Here is a 22255-nt window from a genome sequence, read left to right as displayed (position 1 = left end):
TCTTTCAGGAACTTCATGAAAGATCTTACCTGTCAAAGAAAAATATCTAATCCACAAATTCGACTTCCAAATGCTGAAGCAACATTAGAATCACCTTGATCACCTGCATGCAACATGACAATTCTTTAATAAGACATATTTTATTTATCCTTCCTATGTAAACAACATATCTTGATCATATCAACCCCAAACTTCCCCCTTTTTCTTTTTGCAGGTACCACCGACACCTTCCCTGTTCTCAATACATGTGTTTGATTCTTAGTAGCTTACTGTGTCTAATTAGTGTTGCGGGATCTTATGGATCAGATCCCGAGACAGTCTTATGAAGGTTCCACAACTGCAGTGATTCATAAATTCAAGGTCCATGTCATATGCACATGACAGCGTTTCTCAGCACTCCTCCCCATTCCCTAGCTCTTCCATTCTTTCTACCCCATTTTCCACAATGGTCCCTGGTCTTTGGAAAAACTTGGATGGCAGGAATGATAGATGCCCATTTAGGGCTGAGTAGTCAACAGTTATTTATTCTCAATGTTCGGGCATTGCAACAAGAAATGTCCCCAGCCCAAAGCTGAGGGTGACACTCATCCAGAAACTTTGCATATCTAGAATGCAATCTGATGCACATTTAGACTGCACATGGATAATCAGCACAGGCTGGTACCTGTGACAGTCTTTCCCAGTCTGCCAGTTGAGGTGCAAGGGTCATAACTGCTCCAGGGATCCTTTGCCTGACTTAGGAAAGTATCACAGAGGATTTATGAATTCTGCTGTGCAGGGACAGCATGAAATCCCACAAGGCCTTACAGATTGTGGTCTCTTCATAGTTCAACAAGTCTCTTCTCAAGTATTTGTGTTAACTCTACATTATAAGACTTGCCTTGTGCTCAGTCTTTCCCTGCTTACCCATCTGTTCCATTTATTCTTCATCAATCCCAGTCTGAGGGGCCATCATCATATTACCCTTTGGTTTCTATTATATAATCCCTGTCTGTTTCTTACATAAAACACCAACCAGAAACCAATAGCTTGAGGAAATTGACTCTTATCACCTGTTCTTACACAGGCTTTCATAATTTGTTTATCCCCTAGCTCTTCAGTCTCTCCAGCCTCTTCAAAGAAACTCACATATCTTCTTTACTTTTCTCTAAAACTTAGTATTTACAGTTAGATAGAAGACAGATAAATGACCTCCCACATAAATATCAAGAATGTATTTGTTTGGTTTCTGGTAAATGTACCATATTCCTTAAAGAACAAAATTATATTTAAAAAAAAAAAAACATGTCATTCTGAATGCAATGTGCTAACAGAGCAAATGACTAATGATAAGGACATCTGGCACTTTAGAAAGTTTATAGAGGAAATGCCTGGGAAAAAAAACATTTCCTATGTCCTTTAAATAATGCAATTAGACCGGGAAGATGGCTGGATCCAGAAAGTCCTTGTCATGCTAGCTTAAGGACCTGAGTTTGATCTCCAGTACCCACATTAAAAAAAGAAAAACAAAACAACAACACCAAAAAAACCAAACAGGTGTGACTCTTGCCATTCTTAAGCTAGAAGGCAGGGACAGACTGATACATGTGTGTATGTAGTCAGCCAGGGTAGCCTGCTAGAGCAAGCTTGAGACCAATAAAAGACCTTGTCCTCCAAACCAAGGTTGACTTCTGAGAAATGATATGTAAAGTTGTCTGTTTACCTCCATACGTACACATACATGTACACTCATGTCCATACACATGAACAGGCATCCACATGAACACAAATACAAACAGACAAAAGAGAAAAATCAGTAAATAACACCATAAAACTTTTTCACCACTTGATAATAGAACCACTGTCATTTCATAATTTTATATCATTTTGTAAAACAATAGACAATATTATATTTAGAGATTGTTTCAAATAAACTGATGCTATTTCCATGGGTTTTTAATCTGGTGTCTTAACATATATGTAGAAAGCTTTAGTTACAATATTTAATTGACTGTCTAATGACTCAGAAGTACATGTGCCTTCAGTGTATTGTACTTCCAGTTCACTTGACTTCCTCTTTGGATGTTCAGCCGATTAAAATAGTAGTAGATAGACTAAGCATAACTATGTAATGGAGAAAAAAAAAAAAAAAGGTGAGTGTAAAGGTGAAATAGCAGCACAATTGCCTCTGCATAAATAAATCACCAATCAAGGGGTTCCCAATGGAGAAGTTAGAGAAAAGACTGAAGGAGCAGAAAGGGTTTGTGGCCCCATGAGGAGAGCAACAATACCAATCAACCAGAGCTTCCCAGAGTCTAAACCACCAGCCTGGGAGCACATGGGGAAGGACCCACGACTCCAGCTGTACATGTAGGGGAGGATGGCCTTGTTGGGCATAGGTGGGAGAGGAGATCTTTGGTCCCATGAAGGCTGAACACTGAGTGGGGGGGAATGTGAGGGTGGGGAGGGGGAGTGTGGGCAGGGGGTAGGTGGGGACACAGCCTCATAGAAGCATGAGGAGGGAGGATGGGATAGGATATTTCTGGGTGGTGGGGGGAAGTGGGGTAAGGGGATAAAATCTGAAATGTAAATATAATACCCAATAAAAAAAATTAAAAATAAATAAATAAATCACCGAAGAATAAAAAAGAAAACTCTCTCTCTAGAAACTAATAAGAGAGTCAAATGAAGTCAATAGAAAACCTGAAGTCAGAGACAGTGTAGGAAGTGCAGAGCAGCTTGATGACATACCAGCTAACTAGATGTACTCATTGAACACCAGGGACTAGGCCCATCTACAGTAAACAACAATACTCAGAATGCCTTTACAATGGCTTACAATGAAAATTGATATACATAATAATGACTGCACACCCTGAAAGAGCCCCAGTGCTTCTGAACCACAGAGAATTTGATTGTGCTCAGTATAATTTTAGGAACAAAAGCACTTATTTCTGAATAAAGAGACTTAAAAATATTTTTAACTGAAAAAGAGCTATTTTACTCAGCATCATCACAGTTTAGAGCTAGAAAAATGTTCTGTTGCAGCCCAGTGTTGGATTTTTAACTCAGTAAGAATACTGGCCTTGGTCTAGAGAGAGAGTCAGCACAGTGTTACTCAGACAAACAAGAAGAACAAGGTTGGATCCCCACCCATGTCAAACTGCCTAATGTATGACTTATGGCTATAAGATCAGCTCTGGGAAGGCAGAGCAATTTGGGAAGACACATGATACCAATCTGTAACCTCCACAAAAACATTCATGAACACACATATATACATGTACATATGCACTACACACACACACACACACACACACACACACCAGAGTGATATCAAAATTAATTTTATTAAAAAACCCTGTAGCTACACTAGAATTTTTAGCTATTAAAAAGACTCAGTATCTTCACAATATTTGACAGCTTCAGCTTTTGAGACATAGGGAAACCCAAGAGTCTAAAGATAATATATTTCACTGAGAGTTTGGTTGCACACCTTCATGATAATCATGATATACTGTGGAGGAAAGGAAGAGGAACAATGTAAAGCAGCTAAAATCAATCTGCCTCTAATCTAACCTGACCCACTTTTCTCCAAGTTGCAGCAGAAGGTACATTTTTTTTTTAGCTTTGAAAGGGGTGATCTTGTCCCTATCTTGTCGGCAGAAGCATTAACATTATCTACTATGAGTTTCTTTAACAAGAGACTTGGGGTGTTCAGGGACTTGAGCCACTTCTGAGTTGTATATTAAGATACAATTCTATATAGTCCAGCTTATCCATTTAAAACATAAAGTTTAGTGGCTTTTTATGTATTCCTGGATTTATGGGAAGCATCATCACTCTCAATTTTAAAATATTTTGTTACTTGTTAACTAAAGTCTGCACCTGTCTTTGGCTGGCTGCTCCATAGTCTTCAGCTTCTTGTCGCCTTTAAATCTGTCAGCCTGCTTCTTTCTTGTTCCTAAAGTTTGACTACTCTAAATTTTTATGTAAATGAAATCATAAAATATGTGATTCATTGTAACTGATTTCTTTCCCTTGGTTACTCCCTTTTTCCCTCCTCCCTCCTTCCCTCCCTCTCTTCTTCATCCTTCTGGGACAAGAGCTCACTTTCTAACCCAGACAAGCCTCAAACTGATGATCCTCTTGGTTCATGCTACTAAATGCTAGGAATACAGGAATGTACTTCCTCTAGCATGTTATTTTCTATTGTGAGCACAAAGGCCCTGACACTCACAAATAGCATTAGGGAAACCAGGCATGTTAAACACACAGAGCTGTGAAACACACAGAGAAAAGAGAGATAACCTGTTTTCTGCCAAGAAGGCTGAGAATAAAAGTGACTAATAGCCTAAGTAACTCCTATGTTATCTGTAGAGCCAGGCCATCTTCAGTGCTCACAACGCTGGACCAGAGGTGGCTAATAGTCTATGTGCCCTCTGTATGTCCAGGGCCTCACACAAGCTCCCATAATCAGGATGAGAGGTGGCTAATAGTCTATGTGCCCTCTGTATGTCCAGGGCCTCACACAAGCTCCCATAATCAGGATGAGAGGTGGCTAATAGCTCAAATGACCTCTATGCTATCTGTACGACCAAGACCACACCAGATTCTCTAATAAGACCTTAAGATAATACATGTAGCCTATCTCTAGAAACCATCTCCATGAAAGAAGCATGTACTTAAATGTGCCTACCACAAACTGTCATGTGTCAGACTCTAGCAATTTGAGCCAACACTGGCTCCTAATTTGTGTTGTGCCAGATCTCCTTCTTGCCTCTATGGATCACCTCTCTGCTGGCCTCAACTTTCTGTATTCACTCACTTGTAACATTCTGTCTATTCTGTATTTTTATTGCCAAGTAATGTACTGTTTATCCACTGAAAATATGCAGCTAGTCTGGGTTATGAAGTGAGCTCTTGTCTCAGAAGGACATGGATAGGGCACTTTTAGTTATTGAAATTCATCCACACTTACTTACCCATTTATAAACATTTATCATCTCTACCATAAACATCTGTGTACACATTTTGTGAACACACAGATTTACATCTTTTGGGTATATGCTAGGAGTAGAATCCTGGGTCATACTATAACTCTGTGTCTGGCCTTTCAAGAAACTGTTATATCAGAAGGACATGTCGACCCTTCTGGATACACATCTCCCTTCCCATCCACAACTTCACCCGGGGGGTCAGATTTGGTGCTCCAGGCCCCCTCCACCCTACCCCTGCCCACACAAAGAGACAATTTGATTCCCAAGAGGTCCATATAACCAGGCTCACAGGAGGAGCAGGCTCCAGTAAGAGATAGCAAGGCAAGTTAACATCAGAGATAACCAAATGGAGAGAGGCAAGCACAAGAACATAAGACACAGAAATCAATGCCACTTGGCACCATCCAAACCCAGTTCTTCTACCACAGCAAGCTCTGGATACCTAACATGTCTTAAAAGCAAGATTCTGACTGAAAATTTCATCTCATGAAGATGATAGAGGACCTTAAAAAGGACATAAATAACTCTCTTAAAGAAATACAAAATATATATATATATATAAGTAAATAGGTAGAAGCCCTTAAAGGTGAAACACATAAAACCTTTAAAAATATACAGAAAAATACAAACAGGTGAAGGAATTAAACTAAATCATCCAGGATCTAAAAACAGAGATAGAAATAATAAATAAATTACAAAGGGAGACAACCCCAAACATGAAAACCCTAGGAAAGAAATCAGGACTTACAAATGAAAGCATCTCCAACAGAAGACAAGAGATAAAAGAGAGAATCTCATGCATAGAAGATATATTGACACACAGTCAAGAAAATACAAAGTGCAAAAAGCTCCTAACCCAAAACATCCAGGAAATTCAGAACACAATGAAAAGACCAAACCTAAGAATAATAGAAATAGAAGAGAGTGACGATTCCCAATTCGAGGGGTCAAAAAACATTTTCAACAATATAATAGAGGAAAACTTCTCTAACCTAAAGAAAAAGATAGACATAAATATACAGTACTCTTACAGAACACCAAATAGGTTGGACCAGAAAAGAAAATCCTCCTGTCACATAATAAAGCACTAAATGCACAGAACAGTAAACCAAAGGATGCAAAGGATACATGGAAATCCATCAACTCAATCCACTATATAGAGAAAAAAAATACATGACCATCACATTAGATGCTGAAAAAGCCCTTAACGAAATACAACAGACCCTCATGTTAAAAGTCTTGAAAAGATTAGGAACTCAAGGCACATACTTAAATGTAATGAAAGTATGTACAGCAAACCAACAGCCAACATCAAATTATCTACAGAGAAACTTGAAGCATTCCCACTAAAATCAAGGGTAAGACAAGGCTGCTCACTCTCTCACTATCTATTCAATAAAGTACTCAAAGTCCTAGCTAGAGCAATTAGACAATAAAAGGAGGTTAAAGGGATACAAAATGAAAAGGAAGAAGTCAAAATTTCACTATTTGCAGATGATATGATAATATACCTAAGGAAACCCAAAAATTCTACCAGAGAACTCCAACACCTGACAAACAACTGGATATAAAATTAACTCAAACAAAACAGTAGCTTTCCTTTACACAAAGGATAAACAGGCTGGGAAAAAATTAGGGAAACAACACCTTTCACAATAGTCACAAATAATATAAGCTATTTTGGTGTAACTCTTACCAACCAAGTGAACAATCTGTAAAAAATGAACTTCAAGTCTTTGAAAAATGAAATCGAAGAAGATTTCAGAAGATGGAAAAATCTGCCATGCTTGTGGATCGGCAGAATTGACATACATAAAATGGCTATCTTATGAAAAGAAATCTATAGATTTAATGCAATCCCCATCAAAATTCCAACTTAATTTTGCACAAAGAGAGAAAGAGAAATTCTCAACTTCATCTGGAATAACAAAAACAAAACAACAACAACAACAACAAAAATCAAACCAACCAACCAACCAAAACAAAAAAAAAAATAATGAAAACAATTCTCAACAATAAAAGAACTTCTGGGAGAATCACCATACCTGACCTCAAGCTGTACTACAAAGTAATAGTGATAAAATAAATAAATAGATAAATAAATAAATTAATTAAATTAAACAAAACAAACCCATGGTATTCGTACAGAGACAGACAGGTAGATCAATGGAAAAGATTTGAAGACCCAGAAGTAAACACACACATCTATGATCACTTGATCTTTGACAAAGAAGCCAAACCCAGACAGTAGAAAAAAAAAAGCATTTTCAAGAAATGGTATGAGTCTAACTGGAGGTCTGCATATAAAAGAATGCAAGTTGATTCATTTTTATCTTCTTTCACAAAGTTCAAGTCCAAGTGGATCAAGGAATGCCACATGAAACCAGGTATGCTGAATCTAGTAGAAAAGAAACTGGGAAAGAGCCTCAAACATATCGGCACAAGGGAAATTTTTCTGAACAGAACAGCAAAGGCTCAGGCTCTAAGATAATAATTGACAAATGGGACCTCATGACACTGAAGACTCTGTAAGGCAAAGGACACTGTCAACAGGAAAAAAGGGCAACCTACAGAGTGGGAAAAGATCTTTACCAACCCTACATCTAATAGAGGAATAATATCCAAAATATACAAAGAACTCAAGAAGTTGGAATTCCAGAAAACCAAATAACCCTATTATAAAATGTGGTACAAAACTAAACAAAAAATTCTCAAGTGCCGAATCTCAAATGGCCTATAAGCACCTAAAGAAATGTTCAACATCCTTAGTCACCAGAAAAATGCAAGTCAAAGTGACCCTGACATTCCATCTTACACTAATCAGAGTGGATTAAAAAAAAAAACTCAGGCAACAGCAGATGCTGGCAAGAATGTGGAGAAAGAGGGACACTCCTTCCTTGCTGGTGGGATAGCAAACTGGTACAACCACTTTGGAAATCAATCTGGTGGTTCCTCAGAAAACTGGAAGTTGTTCTACCTGAAAACCCAGACCTATAGCACTACAGGGCATATAGATGCTCCAACATATAACAAGGACACATGCTCCACTGTGTTCATAGCAGCCTTGCTTATAATAGCCAGAAGCTGGAAAGAACCCAGATGTCCCTTAATGGATAAACCCAGAATCTTAATGGATACAGAAAATGTGGAACATTTACACATGGAATATTACCCAGCGATTAAAAATGACAACTTGGTGAATTTTGCAGGCAAATGCAAGGAACTAGAAAATATCATCCTGAGTGAGGTAACCCAGATGCAAAACGACATAAAAGTTATGTACTCACTGATAAGTGAGTATTAGCCCAAAAGCTCAGAATACTCAAGATACAACTCACAAACCATAAGAAGCTTAACAAGATGGAAGGCCAAAGTGTGGCTGCTTCAATACCACTTAGAGAGGGGAACAAAATAATCATGGGTGGCAGAGGAAGGGAGGGGTCTGGAGGGAGAGTGATGGAAAAAAAACAGGGGCAGGATCAGATAAGAGACAGGAGAGAAGCCCAGAGGACCAGGAGAATGAATAGAAATATGTTGCAGTGGGGAGTGAGCAACGGGGGAGTGGAATGGGTCGAACCAGGATCCAATGGGGATGACATTAACCAAAATGCCCAAGAGCAGGGAGATAGAACCTGAAGAAACCACCTGTAGCATGGCCCCCAGTTGAGGGATGGGGCCACACACCCATCTCAAAGTCTTTAATCCAGAATTATTCCTATCTAAAGGGAGCATGAGGAAAAAAAAAAAAAAAATGGAGCAGAGACTGAAGGAAAAGTCATCCAGAGACCCCACATGAGGATTCATTCTATCCACAGACACCAAACCCAGATACTATTGCTGATGCCAAGAAGTGCTTGTAGACATGAGCCTCATGTAGCTCTCCTCTGAGAGGCTCTGCTAGCACCTAACTAAGACACATGCAGATACTCACAGCCAACCACTGAACTGAGCCTGAGGACCGACCTCATCGAAGAGTTATAGGAAGAACTGAAGGAGCTGAAGTGGATTGCAACCCATTGGAAGAACAACAATATCAACTAATGGGACCCCTCAGAGCTTCCAGGGACTAAGACACCAACCAAAGTTGGTGAGTTGGTCTGTGGCTCCAGATACATATTTAGCAGAGGACTGGCATCAGTAGGAGGGGAGGTGCTTGGTCCTGTGGAGGCATGTGTCCAAAAGAAGGAAGGATGCTAGTGGGGTAAAGCAGGAGTGGGTGAGTGGTTGGGGGAGCACCATCTTAGAGGCAAGTGAGAGGGGACATGGGATGGGGGGTTTACAGTGGGGATACTAGGAAAGGAGACATTTAAAATGTAAATAAATAAAATAATAAAAACATAAAAATTAAAAAGAAACTGTTATATTGCTGTATTGTTTTTCGCTATGGTTGCACCATTTTAGACCAAGCCTTATATAACTTTTTTTTATCACCATTTTAAAAATTAGTGGTTCTGCCTTAACCTGTCATTCTGTATCTATTAAAGTGCTTAAGAATCCAGAGGAAATGACACAGATTCAGAAGCAAAATATTATCACACATGAAATCATTAATTTGTCTTTTTCACTAAACAGCCTGTCATTTTCTTTTCTGCAACAATGCAGTCACACTTGTCATCGTAGCCTCCAGTTAAAGTCCATTCTTTCCGAGAACTTTATCCCACACTGTGCCTGGCATGAGAAAATAATAGCCAATAGCCAGTACTGTGAATCAGTAGCCTGATGCCAGTGACCCCAGTCTCTGTATCAGTCTACTTAGTTGCTGCATTGCTAGTGGCCACAGTCTCTGTCTCCTGTTTATCTGCTATCCTGCTGCTTTCAAAGATTTAACTTGGAGTCTCAGAATTTGACCAAAAAGCAATAGGTAGCAACAACCAACAAAATGGAATGAAACATTTATATCAAATCACATTCCACTATAATATCCATCATTCAAGAAAACAAGAAGTAAACAGATACACAACATAATTTATATATAAAATATATTTTAAAAACAAATAGCAAGTTTGGCATGGATGTGTCACCAAATTAAAATTACTTCTTTTTTTAATTTTTATTGAATATTTTATTTATTTACAGTACAGATGTCATCCCCTTTCCTCATTTCCCTCCCTAGAACCTCCTATCCAGTCCCCCTCCTCCTTTATGCTTTTATAGCATTTTGATTACATGCATGTATAAACATTAATTCTAGGTTGAGGGCCTAGCAATACATAGATGCAAATAGTCAAGAAACAAGCAACACAATAGATGCAAACAGTCAAAGAAAAAGCAAGGCATTAAACCCAATTATGTGAACACTCCCACGATTACTGTTTCTAAGGGCTTATCAGGATGACCAAAGTATCTGAGCCTACTTCCCTCTCCTAGCCCAAGGTCATTTTCATGTCTGAAGCCTACTTCTTTCTTCTAGCCTAAAATTTAGATTCCTGTCTGAAATTACTTCTTTGTTCTAGCCTAATATTTAGGTTCCTGCCTGAGATTACTTCCTTGTTGTAGCCTAAGATTTAGACTCCTACCCGAAATTACTTCTTTGTTCTAGCCTAATATCAGATTCCTGCCTAAAGCCTACTTCCTAGTCCTTGGCCAATGTCATATTCCTGCCAAGCAGCCCATTTTCTTGTTCTTGGCCCATGTCAGATTATTGTCAAGCAGCCACAAAGCCTCTCTGCCTCTCCCCATTTTTTATTTCATTAACAAGACTGAGCCTGTCTTAGATCATTCTGACAAGAATGCCTTCCTTACCCGTCATGGGATATGCATTATCAAAAGCAATGCACTTCTGTCATAGGTTGGTAAGGCTTCTGTGCAGAATCTTACCCATCCTTGGCTTGCCAGCCTGTTAATCTAATAGCTCTGTCTGGGGGTTCATTTTCAGGTTCAAGCCATGTACATGGCTGTCAACATGTTGCTGTTGAAGAAAAGCTTTAACACAATGGGCAGAAATGAAAGTATTGCCAGTACAAAAAGGGCTAGTATGGTCAATCTATATATGCCATTTTTGAGGCTTGACCAAAATAGAAATATTAACCTCAGGCCATGGGTAATTTTATCTGCAGTATCTACCACATCAATGCTCAGCAGGGCAGCATTCTTAAAATTTATAAGCTCCCTGTATATTGTTAAAACATCCCAAGAGATGTTAGAATTATGCCACATACATTGCACGTGTCATTAAACTTTTTCCTAATTATAATGACTACCACTTAAATTGGAGACTTCCAAATGAAGACTGTTATTTTCAATATTTGATTGATTTCTAGATCAGTTCATGATTGAGTCTGAATAACTGGTCACATTTAATAACAATATAAGAGGCATTACAACTTCTCTTTTTGATTTTCTGTTCCAAAAGGTCTAAGAACTTGAGGCAAGGCAGCTTGTTCCATAAGGGTATAGGTAAGCAGTGGTGGGTCAGGAACTTATCTCCAGTACAGCATCCCAGTCACCATTGTCAGAGCACTCAGCAAACTCACAGATCAGCATCACTCTTTGTCCTGGCATCAGCATGTCTCACCCATTGCTCTGGCTGCCATCATGCTCCTTGAGCATCCTGCAGAAAAAACCACAAACATACCTTCTTCCCCATATTTAATACCTGATTGGGATCATGCCTTATGCCAGTAAGTGGATCCTTCCCTTTCACCTATGCATAAGAATGCCTAGTTGTAGAGTGCGATAGAAACTCAGCAGAAAGTTCCTTGGCATCCAAATTTTAAAAAAAGAAATATACTTTACAATAAAAAAGAATACAAGTTAATTAAATTGTGGTTTATAGGAGTATATCCCCCCCTTTTATTTTATGAAGATATTGTTTTAAAGTTCAATGGGCCCATTCCACAGTCTTTTATCCTTGAGAATTATAAGGAATCCCCATAATGTCGGTAAAGTTAAATTGCTGATAAAGAGTCTGAAAGTTTGACTATCGGAGCCAGTTCCATTCTTTCTTTGTTTGTTTGTTTGTTTTTCTCTTTTTTTAATTATTGGGTACTTTATCAAAATTTCAGGTGTTATTCCCTTTCCCCATTTCCTACCCCCAGAAATCCCTTAACCAAACGTCCCTCCTCCTATTTGTATGAGGGTGTGCCCCCACCCACGCATCCACTCCCACCTCCCCGATCTCGAATTTCACCTCACTCGGGCATCCAGCCTTCACAGGACCAAGGCCCTCCTCTCCCACTGATGCCCAACAAGTTTATCCTTCTCTATATAGAGAGCTGGAGACATGAGTTTCTCCATGTGTGTTCAAGGCTAGATGTTTAGACCCAGGGAGCTCTGGTTGGTTGCTATTGTTGCTCTTCCCATGAGGCCACAAGCCCCTTCAATTTCTTCAGTCTTCTCTCTAACTCCTCCACTGGAAACCCTGCGGTCAGTTTGATGGTTAGCTGTTAGCATCCACCTCTGTATTTGTCAGGCTCTGGCAGTGCCTCTCAGGAGACAGGTATATTAGGCTCCTATCAGCATGCACTTCCAGATATCCACAACAGTGTTTGCATATGGTGATTACATCTGGGAGGAATTTCCAGGTGGGGCAGTCTCTAGATGGTCTCTCCTCCAGTTTCTGCCACATACATTGTCTCATATTTGCTCCTATGAGTATTTTGTTACTCCTTCTAAGATGGACTGAATCACCCACACTTGGTCTTTCTTTCTCTTGGGCTTCATGTGGTCTGTGAGTTGTCTTGGGTACTGTGAAATTTTGGGCTAATATGCACTTACCAATAAATACATACCATGTGTGTTCTTTTGTGATTGGGTTACCTCACTCAGGATGATATTTTCTAGTTCTATCCATTTGCCTAAGAATGTCATAAATTCATTCTTTTTAATAGCTGAGTAATACTCCATTGTGTAAATGTACCACATTTTCTGTATCCATTCTTCTGTTGAAGGACATCTGGGTTTTTTTTCCAGCTTCTGGCTATTATAAATAAGGCTACTATGAACATAGTGGAGCATGTGTCCTTGTTATATTTTGGAGCATTTTGGGGGGATATGCCCAGGAGTGGTATCATTGTATCTTCAGGTAATATTGTGTCCAATTTTCTGAGGAACCTCCAGACTGGTTTCCAAGGTGGTTGTACAGGCTTACAATCCCACCAACAATGGAGGAGTGTTCCTCTTTCTCCACATTCTCGTCAGCATCTGCTGTCATCTGAGTTTTTAATCTTAGCCATTCTGACTGGTGTGAGGTGGTATCTCAGGGTTGTTTTGATTTGCATTTCCCTGATGACTAAGGATGTTGAACTTTTCTTTATATGCTTCATGACCATTCAATATTCCTCAGATGATAATTCTTTGTTTAGTTCTGTACTCCATTTTAATAGAGTTATTTGATTGTCTGGAGTCTAATTTCTTGAGTTCTTTATAAATTTTGGATATTAGCCCTCTATCAGATATAGGATTGGTAAAGGTCTTTTCCCAATCTGTGGGTGGCCATTTTGTTCTATTGACAGTGTCCTTTGCTTTAAAATTTTTTGAGGTCCAATTTGTAAATTCTTGATCTTAGAGCATAAGCTATTGCTGTTGTGTTCAGAAACTTTTCTCCTATGCCCATGCATTTGAGGCTCTTAACCACTTTCTCTTCAATTAGTTTCTGTGTGTCTGGTTTTATATGGAGGTCCTTGATTCACTTAAACTTGAGTTTTGTACAAGGAGGTAAGAATGGATCTATTTGCATTCTTCTACATGCTGACCTCAAGTTCAACCAACACCACCACCTGTTAAAAATGCTGTCTTTTTCCACTATACGGTTTTAGGTGCTTTGTCAAAGATCAAGTGACTATAGGTGTGTGGGTTCATTCCTGGGACTTCTATTCTATTCCATTGATCTTCTTGACTATTCCTAAATCAATACCATGAAGTTTTTATCACTACTGCTCTGTAGTACAGCTTGAGGTCAGGGAAGGTGATGCCCCCAGATGTTCTTTTATTGTTGAGAATAGTTTTTGCTATCCTGGGTTTTTGTTATTCCAAATGAATTTGAGAATTGCTCTTTCTATCTCTATGTAGAATTGAGTTGAAATTTTGATGGGGATTGCATTAAATCTGCAGATTTCTCTTGGCAAGATGGCCATTTTTACTATATTAATCCTTCCAATCCATGAGCATGGGAGATCTTGCCAGCTTCGGTAATCTTCTTTGATTTCTTTCTTCAGAAACTTGAAGTTCTTGTCATACAGATCTGTGACTTGCTTGGTTAGATTCACACTGAGGTATTTTATATTATTTGTGACTATTGTGAAGGGTATAATTTCCCTAATTTCTTTCTCAGCCTGCTTATCCTTTGATTAGAGGAAGGCTACTGATTTGTTTGAGCTAATTTTATATCCAGCCACTTTGCTTAAGTTGTTTATCAGGGTTAGGAGTTCTCTGGTAGAAGTTTTGGGTCACTTAAGTATATTATCATATCATCTGCAAACAGTGATATTTTGACTTCTTCCTTTCTAGTTTTTATCCCTTTGATCTCCTTTTGTTGTCTAATTTCTCTGAATAGGACTTCCAGTACAATATTGAATAGATAGGGAGAGAGTGAGCATCTTTGTCTAGTCCCTGATTTTAGTGGGATTGCTTCAAGTTTCTCTCCATTTAATTTGATTTTGGCTAATGGTTTGCTTTTACTATGTTTAGGTATGGACCCTGGATACCTGTTCTTTCCAAGACTTTTAACATGAAGGGATGTTGAGTTTTGTCAAATGTTTTCTCAGCATCTAGTGAGATGATCATGTGGTTTTTTTTCTTTGAGTTTGTTGTGGATTACATTGATGGATTTTTATATATTGAACCATCTCTGCAATCCTGGAATAAAGCCTACTTGATCATGTTGGATGATTGTTTTTATGTGTCCTTGGATTTGGTTTTGGAGCATTTTATTGAGTATTTTTGCATTGATATTCATAAGGGAGATTGGTCTGAAGTACTCTTTCTTTGTTGGGTCTTTGTGAAGTTTAGGTATGAGCATAATTGTGGCTTCATAAAACGAATTGGGTAGTGTTCCGTCTGTTTCTATTTTGTGGAATAGTTTATAGAGAATTGGTATTAGGTCTTCTTGGAAGGTCTGATAGAATTCTGCACTAAAACCATCTGGTACCGGACTTTTTTTGGTTGGGAAACTTTTAATGACTGCTGCTATTTCTTTAGGGGTTATGGGACTGTTTATATGGTTTATCTGTTCTTGATTTAACTTTGATACCTGGTAACTGTCTAGAAAATTGTCCATTTCATCCAGATTTTTCATTTTTGCTGAATATTGGATTTGTAGTAGGTGAGAAGTCTGATGTAATTCTGATAGCTCTGCCTTTATATGTTACTTGACCTTTTTCCCTTACTGCTTTTAATATTCTTTCTTTGTTTTGTGCATTCGGTGTTTTGATTATTATGTGATGGGGCAAATTTTTCTGATCTTGTCTATTTGGAGTTCTGTAGGCTTCTTGTATGTTCATAGGCATCTCTTTTGTTAGGTTAGGGAAGTTTTCTTCTATAATTTTGTTTAAGATATGTACTGGCCCTTTAAGTTGGGAATCTTTGCTTTCTTCTATACCTATTATCCATAGGTTTTGTCTTCTCATTGTGTCCTGGATTTCCTGGGTGTTTTTGGTTAGGTGGTTTTTGCATATTGTATTTTCTTTGACAGTTGTGTCAATGTTTTCTATGGCATCTTTTGCACCTGAGATTCTTTCTTCTATCTTTTGTATTCTGTTGGTGATGCCTGCATCCATGACTCCTGATTTTTTTCCTGAGTTTTCTATCTCTGGATAGTCTCCCTTTGTTATTTCTTTATTGTTTCTACTTTCGATTTTATGTCCTGAATAGTTTTGTTCAATTTCTTCACCTATTTGGTTGTGTTTTCATGTAATTCTTTAAGGGATTTTTGTGTTTCCTCTTTAAGGGCTTCTACTTGTTTACATGTGTTTTCCTGTATTTCTTTTAGGGAGTTATTTATGTCCTTCTTAAAGTCTTCTATCATCATCATTAGAAGTGATTTTAGATCTGATTCTTGTTTTTCTGTTGTCACCCGGTATTAAGGGCTTGCTATGATGAGAGAACTAGGTTCTGATGGTGCCAAGTAACCTTGGTTTCTGTTGCTTATGTTCTTGTGCTTGCCTTTTGCCGACTGGTTATTTCTAGTGCTACTTTCACTCTCTTTCTCTGACTGGAGCCTGTCTGTCCTGTTATCTTGCTGTGTCCTAACTCCTCAGAGTCCATCTGTCTCTGTGATCCTGAGCCCCTGGTTGTGATAGCTCCTGGGAGTCAGGCTGCTTCTGGACTCCTGAATTCCTGGTGTGACCAAGCTCCTGAGATCCTGTGATCCTATCTTATGTTCCTGTGTGTTAGAGCTCTTGGGAGTTCAGTCTTCTCTGGGTTTGAGGTGGGGGTGTTGAGTGCAGAGATGAAGACTTAGGGCTTCTCCAGGTACAGGTTCAGACAGAAAGGGTCCTGTGCTACTGGCCTTGAGGGAGTTTGTGGCTCCTAGCAGGTCCCAAATTACTCTGTTTGGGGGCCAGGGATTTGTGTCTTACTCATCTACACTCCCAGGCATGTTGGAACTCCTAGGAGTCCAGCCTCCTCTAAAATTACCTATTTTCAACATGGATTACAATTTAACAAATGATAGGCTGTAGGCTTTGATTTTTCAATATCTACTTTAATACGGGTTCTTAAATGATTTAACCTCCCTTCTAAACACCCCTCCCCAACCACCAGAGGTAGTGGAAAAGAAAGTTTATTAGGACATAGGGAAATTGAACCTGTTTAGAAATAGTTCTTTGAGGGTGATTCCTATCTTTGTTGTCAGGATATTAGCAATTCAGTTTAATAGCAAACCACCACACAGGAATCAGCAACTGTAGTCCAGTCCACTCAGCAGACACCACACATGAATCAACAACAGTAGTTAAGCCAGAATAAGCCAGGAGCCTCTCCTAGATCTGTGTGAGTCCTTAGAAGCAGCAAGAAGCCACTGAAATATACTGAGTTCTTTGGAAAGTCACTCTCTATTCTATAAAACCACAACAAGCTCAGATCAGCAACACAGTGCAAGGCCAACCAATTCCAGAATGTTGTCAGTGGAGACTAGTGAAGCAGTACAAGGTAAACCAAAGCACCAGACTTGTACCCCCAGCTGTGGTCATATTTATATTCTTTGAAAACATCATGCATACTTTCACATGTCTGCTTCAGCAAAACGTCCTCTCATCTGTGTCTGCTTCAGAAAAAGATTCTTTCATGTGTAGGCTTAAGAAAAACATCTTTTCATGGGTCTGCTTTAGCAAAACACCCTTTCACCTATTGGCCCCAGCAAAACATTATTATGACCTAACTCTCTCCAAAGAAACCAGACACAGACATTTCCACTTTAATTGCCTATCATTCTCTTTCTACTATTCATCTTACAAACCTGTCCTTTATATAATATTTTATGTCTTTTCACTTTGAGAAACTTTTCCTATGATCTCACAAATATTTATTGGGTGTTAACCATGTTCAAGGCATATTACTAAACATCCTTTGAAAGGAATTTTGAAGCTATTATTCTTTTGAATGTGCTCATTTGAGGCAGGTATCTCTCCATGGATGGTGGGTTTCACTTGGAAAAACAGTCAAAAGTTATTTAAAGTCAATACTGATAGATGCGATATGTAAGAGCCATCAACCAAAATGACATTCTTAATGGTCAAAATTATGTGTGACTATAAATTTATGGGCATGACTTTCTTATGTGGTTTGTTAACCAGATTTGAAGACAATTCTGCAAGAGGAGTTCCGGTAATGCTTTGAATGATGGCAGCAATGGCACAGGATACAGCACCAGAATAACTGTTTTGATGGATGGCAGTCTTTCTTGGGTATATTAGTCCTGGCATGTTTTACAAACATAGTCATTGCTTATGATCACACATTATATAGTGCCCTGAAAATGCTGGACACTGTAAAAAATTCAGCAGAATCCATGGCCAAAAAAATGTCATTTTCTTCTGCTGTTTCCTCACCATTGATAAATAGAGAAGACAACTGATGGTCAAGTGACTTCTTTTTCAGTCTCTGAGGAGCTCGGATGAGTTGTTTGCCACAACAAACAAACTGAAGAGAAGTAAAACACCCAAATTTCCTATATGATACTATTGGTCAAATCAAAATAGTAACAGAACAAGATCATGACTCTTATCACTTGCACAGAAATTAGAAGTACTTTAATAGAGTATTAAAGACATAAGGACTGAGTACTACTTATCAAATACTTAGTCAATAGTCAATTCTGAATCTTACAATAGTGGACTACAATCCATCCAGAAAAACTCTCTTGTATAACAGCAGCCAAAACACTGTAGACAAGTGCTATTCATTTTCAAGGGCTGTGCTTACAAACTGCCACAAATTGTTTAAAATAACAAGAATTTATTTCAGGCTCTGAAACCAAGTGATAGTAAGATCAAATGGTTCTAGGAACTAATAGAGACCACAACCCCATGACTCTTGTCTAGCTTCTAAGGTCATTGGAAATTCTGTTCCATGTATTTAATTATACCATTTAAATTTATTTCATTATTGGCTCATATATTACACTATGACTTTAGTTTACTCTCCCTCCTCTCCCCCTAGTTTCTCATCCCCAACTCTCCTTATCCCGTAATCCATTACACCTCCATTTCCCTTCAAAAAGAAACAAGTCTCCCATTTATATCAATCAATTGCATATCAGGTTACCATAAGACTGGGCACCTCCCTTCATATTAATGCTGGACAAGGCAACCTAGTAGAAGGAAATGGTCCCACAAGCAGGCAACAGAGTCAGAGACAGCTGACACAACTGTAATATATATACAGAAGACCTAGATCAGACCCATGCAGGCTCCTTGATTGTCAGTCTGAGCCCCTATGAGCTCTGCTTAGTTTATTCTGTAGGTTTTTTTTTGTTGTTGTTGTTTTTTGTTTTTTGTTTTTTGTTTTTTTGGTTTTTTTTGTGGTAACATTGACCCATCTGTGTCTGACAATCCTTCCTCCCATGTGGGACAGTGCACCATGCCAGGAAACTTGGTAGGTTGAGTGGGTTCAGACTCCCTAGCACCCAGGCACCCACCTGAGATAGTAGTCAGCTCCCTGCTCCCTGCTCCCTGCCAGTTTCCTGTCCTGGAACACATGCCACATTTCCCATGTGAGGAAACATGACCTGTGGTCGTGTAGCCCAAAACAGAGTTCACCATGCTAATGAGGTATCTAGAGGCCCTGAGGGTTGAGCCAATAAGCTTCCCTTCCTGGACATTTCTCCCTGCAAAAGGTATTTAATTTCTGGCCCACCCTCCAAAGGAGTGTTCCTCTTGCTCCACATACTAGCTAGCATGAGCTGTCACTTGTGTTTTGATTATAGCCAATCTGACAGGAGCAAGTTGAAATCTCAAATTAATTTTGATTTACATTTCCCCAATGACTAAAGATGTTGAACATTTCTTTAAGTGCTTCTTGGCCATATGAAATTGCTCTGTTGAGAATTCTCTGTTTATTCTGTATCCCATTTTTAATTGGATTGCTTAATTTGTTGGTGGGTAATTTGTTGATTTCTTCACATATTTTGAATATCAGCTCTCCGTCAGATATGGAGATGGTGAAAAACTTTTTTCATCCTGTAGGCAGCTGTCCTATTAATGGTGTTCTTTTCTTTTTTTTTTTTCATTTTATTTTATTTACATTTAAGATGCCATCCCCTTTCCCCATTTCCCCTCCCTAGAAAACCCCTATCCCATGCCCCCCTTTCCTTTTTCCTTTTATACAATTTTTTTTAAAATGTTAATCAAAGGATTTATAAGTTTGGTAATGCTCAATCAGAAGGGTAATCCAATGCCCAACCTAGATATAAAGACTATCTTTGACTGGTGGAGACCTGTGAACATCTGCCTCCATGCCCCCTCTCTCTTTCTCTCTCTCATCATCTAGTTTCTCCTCTCCTTCATCTTCTCTCCTTACTCCATCTCTTCCTCTCAGTACTCCTTCCCACTTAGCTCCTCCTACATATCACTCTTCCTGTTAAAGTAAAACTTTTCTCTCAAAATACAGTTAGAGCATACTTATTCCTAATTGTACCAGTGAGGTATAAGATAGTTCTAATAGCCAGCCCATCATTTTGTTGACTAACCAGAACCTCTGTCTTCTAACTAAAACACTTACTTTTGATCCTGGCTTTTTTTTTTTTTTTTTTTTTTTTTTTGGCTTTATAATGAATGTCAGCTGAAAACTATCTACTCAGATCTTTTCTCTCAAAGTAAATAGCCAGGATTGGCTATGAGACTATGGGTCTTCAACCCCGTCAGAAATCCAGAATGACTGAGTTAACTGAAGTTATAGGAAGCACTAAACATAGCTTCTAAAACTTAGCCAATTTATAGAGACCTCTGAACACCTGAGAAGCCCCTATACTACCGAATGTTCGAGCATCAAATCTTCAGCCTTCTGGCCCAGAGTCATCTGACAGACCTTAGTGATGCAGGATTATTAAGGGCTGATTACTCTGTCTGGGCAGATATAATCAGTCGACTATTCTGCATGTGTGTCCTCTTCAGGACAGTAGTTAGTCTATAGATGGAAAGAGGCAATTCTTGCCTAGTGGCTGTCACCACACAACTGGCATAACTCCAAGGATGCTCAATTTCTTCTTAAAATCCACAACAGGAAGCTGTCAGGAGCAGACAGGTCTCTAATCAGAATGGACATTTATATAAATTTTTGTTGCGTCAATTCTATGGACTTCTGATGTTTTGAAAACCAACTATCCATGTAAGGTCACCTGGACTGTTGTCTGTTCACTCCTCTTGGCTATTTCTAAATAAAATATGGTTAACCTCCTAACAATTAACTCAAAGCCATAAATTTGCTATAGTCCCTTAACTCATAGGTTAACCATCCCAAATCAGTTAAAAAGTTAAGGAAGGACTGGGTCTAGGCCTTGTATTCCTAAATGTGTTATACAAGCACATTGCCCATGAGAGTATCAATATTCATCTTACTTTTATATTAATAAGGAGCTCGTACCAATGAAAACCTTAAATTTGAAATCAAAGTAAATTTTGTACCATTTAAGAAATATAACTTCATCTTGATAATAATTATACAGATTTCTACCAATAGGTTATGGCTGTGCAATAAGTCCTAACTAATCCTCCCTGTTCCAACAAAACCACTACTTTTCCCTAGAAAGACAGACCATTATTAACCACATTAGTCCCCAAGCCCAGGGAATAGGGGCGCTGACTCTTCTGTAACTTCTTCAGGCTGATTACGGGCATTGAGATATTAGAAGAGGGGTGGGGGGAAGAGTAAGTTGATAATCCTCTGATGCTGTGTCTTCACTGAATGCAGATGGAATTCCAGGACATCGGAGGTTTAGGCAGGTCTGCTCTGTATACTTGATGAGTAGATACACCAAGGCTGTGTATTCTGCAATATACAATTCTCAGAACAAGTTTTAGTATCAGGGAAAAAAAGAAAAAAAAAATTCCCTCCTCCCCCCCCCCCCGGGGGCTGACATTTTTTTTTAAAGATGTTGGTTCTAACAACTTTTCTTCCCCCCCCTTTTTAAAATTGGTTGTAATATTTACATTTCAGGTTTTATCCCCTAACCCCCCTTCCTCCCACCACCCAGAAACCCCACATCCCATCCCCCTCCTCATGTTTCTATGAGGCAGTGACCGCACCTACCCCCCCAATTATCCCCTCCCCACCCTCACATTCCCCCTCACTCTGTGTTTATTTTTTTAATGGGACCAAGAAACTCCTCTTCCACCTATGCCTGACAAGGCCATCCTCCCCTACATATACCTCTGGAGTCTTGGGTCCCTTCCTATGTGTTCCCTGGCTGGTGGTTTAGACCCTGGGGGGCTCTGGTTTTTGGTATTGTTGCTTTCCTCCTGGGGTCTCGAACCCTTTCTGCTCCTTCAGTCCTCTCTCTAAGTTCTCTATTGGGGAACCCCTGATCATATCAGTGGTTAACTGTGAGCATAGTCCTCTGAGTGTGTTAGTCTTTGGCAGACCTCTAAGGAGACAGCTATATATTGTTCCTCAGATTATGTACTTCCAGCCATCCACAACAGTGTTTAGCTTAGGTGGCTGTACATGGGATGAATACCGAGGTGGAGTGGTCTCCTGATAGCCCCTCCTTCAATTTCTGTCCCATGTTTTGTTTCCGTATTTGCTCCCTTGAGCATTTTTGTTCTCGTTCTAAGTAGTACTGAGGCATCCCCTCTTGGTCTTCCTTCTTCATGAGATTCATGTGGTCTGCTGGTTGGGTCTTC

The sequence above is a fragment of the Arvicanthis niloticus genome, chromosome 14 (assembly GCF_011762505.2).
Source record: "Arvicanthis niloticus isolate mArvNil1 chromosome 14, mArvNil1.pat.X, whole genome shotgun sequence".
Taxonomy (NCBI): Eukaryota; Metazoa; Chordata; class Mammalia; order Rodentia; family Muridae; genus Arvicanthis; species Arvicanthis niloticus.
This window is presented reverse-complemented; position numbering follows the sequence as displayed.